The sequence below is a fragment of the Ambystoma mexicanum genome, chromosome 6q, assembly GCF_040938575.1.
Source record: "Ambystoma mexicanum isolate Mex_15411 chromosome 6q, UKY_AmexF1_1, whole genome shotgun sequence".
Classification (NCBI taxonomy): domain Eukaryota; kingdom Metazoa; phylum Chordata; class Amphibia; order Caudata; family Ambystomatidae; genus Ambystoma; species Ambystoma mexicanum.
Window position 1 is genome coordinate 1,314,308,744 of NC_090937.1, and position 7,092 is coordinate 1,314,315,835.

Genomic DNA, 7,092 nt, shown 5'->3' on the forward strand with positions numbered 1-7,092 from the left:
ACTACACTAGTAAATGCACATGTGGCCCAGTGTACTGCACTAGTAAATACACATGTGACCTAGTGTACTACACTAGTAAATGCACATGTGACCTAGTGTACTACACTAGTAAATCCACATGTGGACCAGTGTAATAGACTAGTAAATACACGTGGCCTAGTGTACTGCACTAGTAAATCCACATGTGACCTAGTGTACTACACTAGTAAATGCACATGTGGCCCAGTGTACTACACTAGTAAATACACATGTGACCTAGTGTACTACACTAGTAAATGCACATGTGGCCCAGTGTACTACACTAGTAAATACACATGGTGCCAAGTGTACTACACTAGTAAATCCACATGTGGCCTAGTGTACTACACTAGTAAATCCACATGTGGACCAGTGAAATAGACTAGTAAATGCACATGTGGCCTAGTGTACTGCACTAGTAAATACACATGTGGCCTAGTGTACTATACTAGTAAATCCACATGCAGCCTCGTGTACTACACTAGTAAATCCACATGGGGCCTAGTGTGCTAAACTAGTAAATCCACATGTGGCTCAGTACACTAGTAAGTACACATGTGGCCTAGTGTACTATACTAGTAAATCCACATGTGGCCTAGTGTACTACACTAGTAAATCCAAATGGGGCCTAGTGTGTGTCAAACTAGTAAATCCACATGAGGCTCAGAGTACACTAGTAAATCCACATGTGGTCCAGTGTACACTAGTAAATCCACATGTGGTCCAGTGTAATACACTAGTAAATACACATGTGGCCTAGTGTACTACCCTAGTAAATTCACATGGGGCCTAGTGTGCTACACTAGTAAATCCACACGTGGACCAGTATACTACATTTGTAAATACACATGTGGCCTAGTGTAGTACACTAGTAAATCCACACGGCGACTAGTGTACTACACTAGTAAATACACATGTGGCCAAGTGTACTACACTAGTACATCCACATGGGGCCTAGTGTACTACACTAGTAAATCCACATGCTGCCTAGTGTACTACGCTACTAAATAAAAATGGGCGCAGTGTATTTTTTTTTTTTACTTATTTCCATTTATAAAGCGCACAAACTGCCCTCTGGCATCAAGGTGCTGTTACAGAATATTTACTTGGCAGTATGTAGAAACATAGGTACATAGTTAGTTGCAGGTTCAGTGGTTAGGCAAATAAAATACTCATGTTCCAAGGTTACAGGGGAACAGCGGAGCAGGTGCGGTTTACCTGAATAGTTTAGTTTTCAGTGCCTTTCTGAAAGCCATGAAAGAGGTTTCTGTTCTGAGTTCGATTTACTTTACTTTATTTACTAGTGTACTACACTAGTAAATGCACATGTGGCCCAGTGTACTACACTAGTAAATGCACATGTGGCCCAGTGTACTACACTAGTAAATACACATGTGACCTAGTGTACTACACTAGTAAATGCACATGTGGCCCAGTGTACTACACTAGTAAATACACGTGACCTAGTGTACTACACTAGTAAATGCACATGTGGCCCAGTGTACTACACTAGTAAATGCACATGTGGCCCAGTGTACTACACTAGTAAATCCACGTGTGGCCTAGTGTACTACACTAGTAAATGCACATGTGGCCCAGTGTACTACACTAGTAAATGCACATGTGGCCCAGTGTACTACACTAGTAAACATACATGTGGCTCAGTGTAGCACAGCGCCTGCAAGGAATGCATTGGATCTGTTTAAGCTGCAGATGACACACCTGCACAATTTAAAGTCCACCAGGTCCATGTGGCAGACCTCCAATCATATCTCTACAGCTGCCAAATGTGGCTAATGCGGAACTATATCCACATAGACCCGGCACAGCATTCTGCCCACACTCACTGCTGGGGCACATGCAAAATAATTGAGCAGCACACATCTGATATTCAATAGTGACATCGAGTGTAATGCAGACGTCTTCTGGGCACTAGCTCATAATTGCGGGTGCGTGGGTACACATTCCACAGCAATGAAAACAAGTTACAATATGTGAACAGTGGTTGTCAAGCAGATTGTAACTTGGTCAGTGACTGGTTATGGTGGTGTGGCATGACCTATTGCTGACTGCTGGCTCTCCTGGTGTGTGGCTGGCACGCCCAGAGGCACCCACGCGGGGGTAGCAGAGGCGTGTGGGACTGCCCTTGGGTAGAAGGATGTAGTGGCGGCTATGTACGCTGCCAGGTGGCGGGAGGATGCAAGGTGCTGTTGTCGAGGGTTCTAGGCGGCTATGCGTCCTGGTGAGCAGTGCTGGGGGGGAGTCACGTGTGCTGGTTCCCTTGCCTAGTTAAATAGGGACCGTTTTTATTCCCCGTCCTTTATGTCAGATTTGCAGAAAACAGACTTGCACATTGCTGGATGTGTACATTCATCATTTTTACCATCTGCATATTTACACGCTGCCCAATTGCAAAATGCGCGCTGTCAATAACACAGATTGAGATGATCGTGCCTCCCTTGGCTCAAAAAACTTGCAAATAGGAAGCTTTTGAAGGTAGTCAAACTATCCATGCACTCGGGAAGCAATCGCCCAGACCCCACATCCTCTGCAAGTGTCTCGCCCTCGGATGCCACTCCCACTCACCCTGGCTGTGCGTGTTTTTCGTTCCAAATGATCTGCATTGTTAGGGAGGAAAGCACTGCATTCACATCATTTACTCATCGCCTTCTCGAGGGGATATCTCCGGATGTTAGCATGCCACCCAACGTAACACCATTTACACCGATGCCCTGCATTTTCCCAAAGTGAAAAACCACCTGACAGCGCGCGGTAACACCCAACCTGGGTGGGACTGGGTGGAGTTACAATGGCTCTTTCTCCCCAATACACCTGAATAGAAAAAGTCCTTTTGGTCATGTGCGCTTAACTCCCAGCACAGAGATGCAGCCAGAGGGTGGGATTACACCTTCAATGCATGATGTCTTCGAATGGCACTGCCTCTCGCATCTACAATGCATGCCACATTTTTTTTAAATAAAATATATACAGCACAATCCCAGCTCTTTAAACACCATAGGGCGATAGGGAAGTTGGGATGACAGCACGCCACCACTTGTAGACAGTGATTATAAACATGATTTCACGGCGCACGTTATATATGTCTTATTCTTATCTATTTTATTGTGCAATAGTTCATTATAAACATTTAGCACAATTAAAATCAACCATTCATAAATACATCATCATATATAAAATTGCTTAGGTAATACATTTCATCAAAAGTTCTATTAGATCATTATCAAAATTCACGTAAAAAAAGACAAAAAAATACACCCACTTTCCAGCCCAATAGCCCCACCCCAATTAAGGAATATTGTCATATATAATAACGCAAACATAAACAAAGCAAACCACTCTCACACAGTAGTACATCTTTGTAAAACCTATTCCAATACTCTCTCAGTATCCGAATGTTTTAAAATGTGCTTCTAAATCACGAAAGCAGCATCGATATTGCTATGGAACCCCCCCCCCCTATAGTGTAGACCAACATTGATCACTCCTGATATTTTCTATCTTTGTAACAAAGGCCGCATACCCTTTTATAGCTCGCTTATTTTATATATGTGCGCTGATATGAACATAAAGCTGCCTGTGTCCTATCAAGACTTCCCCGTAATTTATATCTCACTTTCATTCCACTGACCCGTAAAACATAGCAATGATAAATGCTACAAAACTGGGGAACTGCGTCTAATCCGTCGGTCCAACGTTCTCTGCAAATGTTCGCCTAATGTTCGCCTAATGACCACACAGCTGGCAAGATCCTGCCACATCCTTCACATTACCTGCCATACGCAGTAAATAAAACGTCAATTTTGCACTACAAAAAGAGGTCAACATGGCAATAGCCTGGGCAGTTTAGGTTTCAGTCCCTGTAGGAGTTTCTAGGTTCACTTTACGTACACAAAAGGGTCCTCAGAAATGTCTCCACACGCATTTGATGAGAACACATTTCACATGGTGAAGAATAAAAGGAGTCACTTACTGTGTTTGCGCGTTCCTCCCCAGCTGCTGATACTAAACTCCAGTGCATGCAGATGTGGTGCTTTGTGGACGGCCCTCCTCCCGCTGTTAACTCTCTCCAGCCCCAGCCCCCAACCCATAGCGCTCTGGAATCTGAGCGGGCTAGGCCACTTCCGGGCTCTCCCCCTGGACCCCGTCAGACATGTCATTTGTCAATGGCGCTCGCTCGCCACGCTTTGAACCCAGGGCGGAGTTTCAGATTAGACTACGCAGCTCAAAAAGACCCGCTCTTAATGCGTTTTTAAGTGGAAGCATAAGAATCGGATGAGTTTCCATTTTTGACATTTTCATCTTTAGTGTGTCTGTTCAACCACCTACAGTTGTTCTTCACGGGCGCAGTGGATGCAGGGCATTGCAAAGAAAGCTCACTTTCCAATCATGCTGGTTTTCTGCTATCTCTTTACATGTACATTGATTTAATTCAAATTGTCCTATTCAAAGAGTGTTTGAAAATATTGTTCGTATCATGTATTGCGTATTCGCACAGTAGTTCATTTATATTGAGTGACGTCTTTAACCGTGGTATGGAAATTAGCACGGGAGGAGGAACGGCAACTTTTGACTGTAGGAGTGGGGGCGGGGGTCAAGTATAATTTATTGGCCCATGGCACAGTGCAGTGGCCCAAGCCTACATTGCAGCAGCACTAACTTCCATAACAAGTTAACTCAATATGTCAGGATAGGCAGTGCAGGGAACGGGCCTGAACAAGAAGGAGCAGCACTCCAGCAAAACATATCTTGCTGGAGCGCTGCTCTGTCCACCAGACCCAGGGGCTAGCAGATACAGGACTGTACCATATCCTGCGCCTCAAAGAGCAGTCCGCTTTCAGAAGACTCGACACAGAGCTTGCAGCCTAATCTTCTGAAAGCAGTCTGCTCATAGAAGTGCAGGTTGCTCACAGCTTGCAGCCTAATCTTCTGAAAGCAGTCTGCTCATAGAAGTGCAGGTTGCTCACACCTGCTATAATTCCACAGCGTGCTGCCCTTTCCCAGGACCAGGGGCTCACACAGAAACTTACTGTAGAGGAGCAGCTGACTGCCCCTGCAGGAAGTCCCGCCCCCTCCCACCTATATGCTGGAAGCCAGCAATCGTGCCATTCTTGATACCAGCGATTGTGACTATACCGCAGAGAATCTTCGAGAAAAGCTATCCATTAAGAAAATGTATCCCTGAAGAGATGACAATCTCTTGGAGGAGGTCCCCAAAGGAATTTGAAAATGAGAGAAAGAGAAGCTGGTGACGTCGCAAGAGCTGAGGGTGGCGCACTAATAAGACCGGCTGAAGAAGAGAGTGTATGGACCTTATAGAAACTGATGACGAAGTAAAGAATCAAGTAAACTTTCATATGCAAAATTAAGATTACACGTGTGAAGAGCTCTGCAGAAAATGCAAGCCGTTTAATAACTGCACAGATGCAGCAATGCAAGTAGATTAAGTGATCAAAGAAGCAAGCTATATGTACTGAATAGACTGCTGGCGTGCCGCCATCATATAGAAGCTGGACATCAGTGTAACAAATTTAGTATGTTCAAGCCCATGAAGAAGAAGGCTGAAGCTGTGTCGCAGCAAACATGTAGCTGAGATAGTGAAAGGATCGAGAAGGACTGTCTGGCCAATTGTTAAGGATGGAGCTGCCAAATGGAGGTGCCAAGTACTGGTTATCTGTCCTTGAGGAACAGTGAACATGAGAAGCTGAATCATCCCTTGTTAAGGTGCAAGGAATGGACACCATGAGTGCCAAGTTTTGTTCATTTAAGACCATTAAATGCTGCAGAATGGGCCGAATTGCAGTATCCTGTCACGTGAGCTATGGATGGAAATAGAAGTTGGGTATGCAGCTCCAGAACTAAGATAGCGAATGCTCACACTCCCATATATTCTCAGAAGCAAATATAATTTGCAAGGCCAAATTCAAAGACAATCTTCATGGCAGAAGGCATGGGTGACGAGAGATGATGGGCAAATTTAGTGGGGAGGTAATGTCATGTCCACCTCCTGGCACCTGGGCTAGAGCTTATGTGCTGCTAGTGAGCCGAATGTTCCAGAAGGGCACGAGTATGCTAACCAATTGTAGAGGGCCAAATAACGAAGGGCCTTATAGTTCGAGAGCCAATGATGTACTGAGTATCTTATAACTGTTGAAGATGACTTGCACTAGGGGTGGGCATGAACTGTCCACTTGACTGTTGAGACCCAATCACAACCCGACCTCTTATCGAAAGTATACTAAGATGTTCCGCTTGAGCCAACCACAACCCCCCGTAGGTTTTTCTTCTTTGCCACGTAGTGTGACGTCACGTATGATGAGTTTTCACTACATAAGTATGATTTTTTATGAAATGCTTCAAGTGAGAGAATGCTGTGCAATGTCCATTGATGTCCATTGTAACTCCCTGATTTAGATAATTGATATTAAAACAGTTGAACTTGCCATCTTCCTGAGTTGGTTCCATTATTTGGTGTAAGAGTACTATGTTTCCCATCCACTGCATGACGCGCTACCACAGATAAAAAGGGCTCTAATGCTCATGTAATAGCAGGTCAGATAGTTCAAAAAGATCCAAACTAGTTTGGCCCCAGTCTTTCGGATAATCGGTACCCTCTGCCATCTAGCAGGAAGATTGCGGGTTTTCCTGTGGAGAGCGGCCAAATAGAAATCTTGCAAGAAGAACCGAGACAGTGGGCAGGGTCCCTCTTTGACGAAATCCCTGCCTGGTTTCCACGGGCGCTCTAGGGACGAAAGGCCAAAGTGGTCAGTTGGAAGAGCAGACGATACTGAGGGCCTTGTGTCGATTAACGGACGAATGGTGAGTAGGGGAATGGCAAATTAAGGGGATGAGGTTGTGGTCATTTTTAAATTAACAGGAAATATAGTGTGAAGATAGAGCTAGCACCTAGAATCCTAATGCAAGGGAGTACAGAAAAAGTTGTCTCACACTAGGCTACGTATGAATAGGTTCACATAAGGAGACAAGTTAAACTCTGTGACAGAGTATTGAATAGAGGCAAGGAGAAAAAGGTGATAACAGGGTTTTTTTATTACA

General features: G+C 44.6%; 1 protein-coding gene across 1 annotated transcript in view; it reads right to left on the reverse strand.

The window, feature by feature from the left end:
• The window catches only part of C1QTNF7 (C1q and TNF related 7), a 329,399-nt gene extending 325,244 nt beyond the window's left edge, over nucleotides 1-4,155 (reverse strand). Inside the window, exon 1 of the mRNA XM_069631937.1 lies at nucleotides 4,010-4,155. The gene's annotated coding sequence lies outside the window, so the exon portion shown is untranslated. The remainder of the gene's footprint in view (nucleotides 1-4,009) is intronic.
• Between the last annotated feature and the right edge of the window lie 2,937 nt (nucleotides 4,156-7,092).